Consider the following 2,974-nt stretch of genomic DNA (forward strand, 5'->3'; position numbering starts at 1 on the left):
GTTGAGTGCGTGGAATAGCGGGATCGAATCCCAGGAAGAATCTCCAACTCTCACTCTCACTTTCTCTATTTTCCCTTCTCTTTTCTCTCCTCTCTCCCCTAGCGTTTCTCAAATTCGTATGGGGTGAGAGAGAGAGGGTTTAAGGTCCTTATATAGGCCCAGGTTTGATGGGAATGGCCCCAGGGCCAAGGTATACTTAGGTTATATCTAAATACGGACTGTTCTGGTCCAACGGAGCACTTCTGGTGGCCCCTTTTCCACGTGCAGTCAGACTTAAGCTTCCTGACTATGGATCTAGATCAGGCTGAGTTTTCGTTCTGATCAAATTTATAAATCAGCCGTGGCAGACTAGTTTTAGTTCAACAGTCACGGTCACTCGATCAGGGCCACAAGTACATCGACATGTGTGAGACATTTCTCCTGATCCGAGGGTATTTGGGTCAGATTCTGACGGTCTGAATCCTTATATTTGGCCCGCAAGTGACCCCACTCAGATTACTTAAATTTAGATTTTTATTTCTAAATATTTTCACGTTTCTCACAAACTTTGCTATAGGCTCAAGTTGTGCATTTCTAGACACAATTAGGACTTGATTTTCGAAGGGGTTGTCAAGTCCAATAATGCGATCATAAATGTATAGTTTCACGGTCATCGTACTTTCGACGTGCGGTCTAGGTCTGATATGGAGTTTCAGTGTGCTCCCGAGAGCAACCGAGTTTAAGGACGGATTCTAGATTTCAGGGTAATGTAGCGTCAATGATTCTGCACGTTTTGGGTCTTGCAGATCATATTTAAAGTGATTAGTCTAATTTCATAAGCACTCTAGTTTAGCACTTGCTAACATTAACCTAATTTTTAAAGGTTTTGGTCCTGGGTAATTTCTGCCTGAGGTGGTACTCGGGTCTTTGTACGGGTTTTTCCGAGACGTTACACCACCATCGTGATGGTCGTGAGAAATCTGTTCTGTCCATATCTTTTCTTGTATCATTTTAGCAGTTAGGACTAAAATTGAGGCATATCCAGATTGCAGGTGGGCCCAGAATCCGAATTCTGAGGGGTTGATGCATCTGTTAAGCTACTTCCCAAAAGATCCAAGGGCTCAAATTTGACGTGTACGGTTAAGTTATGGTCCTTAGGCCATATATGAATTTTTGAGCTGAACAGATGGTGAAAACCCTGTGATCTTGCACTCTGGCTGACTTTCAGGCCCGTTTGAACTTCAGTTTCTTGGTTTTCTTAGATTTTCGGCATCGATCTTGGCCCCCTGGAGTCTCGTCCATTGCCTTGGTGATTCCTAAGCATTAAATCCATGCTTTTAACATCCTTTTCAGTCCAGGCTCGTAAATACACCTTGCATCACAAACACAATTAAATTGGTCCATTACACAGTATCATGTTCGTAAATACAGGTAATAACTGGGTTCTAATATGCAATATTTGACCCTCAACACAACCCCCAACCAGTATTTTGCTAGTGCCGAGCAAAGTATGTGAAAAATAAGTTGAGAATTACAACGAATTTCTTTGAAACCGAGTGATATTTTTGAAAAACGATTCAGATACGAGAATATATAAGATTCATAAATGTTGGGCATTATTCTCTTCTAGACTCAAGTACACGGTAAACTTCATAATCAAGTCAAAGTATTAATTCATCAATTAGAACAATTCTAAACATTGAGTTTCATGGGTGTATAGTCTAATCTCGACTTATCATCATTAAAATTCACTTCTCTATTTCAGGATATCATTGATAATCAACAAGAGAAATCATGATAACTAAAACTTACCTCACAGATCATCTTTTAATTCTTCCAGATTTTGATTTTTCCATTAAAAGTAATACCAAGAAGGGGAATCAAATCCTCACTATAGGGAGCAAACCTATGGTGAAGACCGTACACCCAAACCTTTTTCACATATCATCCATGGGGAATTAAATCTACACCTATAGGAAGCAAACCTATGGTGAAGATTATTCGCCTAACCCTTAACAAAGGTATTTTTTTATTTTTTTATTTTTTTTCAATTGATCATGATGGGAAAATTTCCAAGCTGGTTCCTTACATGCTTAATGATTACCAAGTTAACCCTTCAATATCAAACTGAAACCTTAATGTGTGAGCGAGATGTGACGGGTGAAATTACGGTTCAATCAATGTTTGAAACTTCTAATCATGGATTAATAATTCAAACTTACTGTGAAAGCTAAAAGATAACTAAATCCAAGAGTCATAAATCACCAACATCACCTATCTTGTAATTCTAAAATCACGACCATCCCTCAAAATCGTTCAAATTCGCAAGAAATTCCAGAAAAAATTAAAATTTTCATAATTTTTGCTCAAGACCAAGAAAACACTGATTAGGACCTAATCTCCCACCCCCAACCTAAAATCTACATTGTCCTCAATGTAAAAAAAAAATGTAAGCATGCAATGCACATGAGACAACAAAAGTAAAGGAAAAGTGATGGAAAGATAGTACCTGGATGAAGAAATCAAGAGAGAGACTTTCCAAGAGATTGTAGCTTGAGAGCGGGTGAGTACAAGAGTAAAACACAAAAATCAACTATCCTAAAACAATGTATCAAGCAAACTAACCTAATGGCATAAAGCCGTCTATCCTAGGACAACATAAAGCAAACTACCTAGTCTTATGAAAGCAGGGGAAAAACTACTCAGTCATGCTACAAGGTTCTTCTTCTGGCCAGTATCTTGATAAATTTCTCAATAGGTTTCTCAACAAGATCATCCAAAATCCCTTTTTACAATAAGCTTGGATGCCCTGGAGCATGAATGTCCAGAGAAAATTATGTACCTCAACAAAAATTTGTCGTTGATTCGCTTGAGGTATCCAAAGTTTATATGATTTACCTGTGACAGAAAAAGTTTCGATGTTAGTATTACATGGTGAATCAGAGACTACAAGTAAATAAAACTCAGAAAACTTCTCAGAAAGTGATGTAGTCTC

The sequence above is a fragment of the Magnolia sinica genome, chromosome 2 (assembly GCF_029962835.1).
Source record: "Magnolia sinica isolate HGM2019 chromosome 2, MsV1, whole genome shotgun sequence".
In the NCBI taxonomy this organism is placed as follows: Eukaryota; Viridiplantae; Streptophyta; class Magnoliopsida; order Magnoliales; family Magnoliaceae; genus Magnolia; species Magnolia sinica.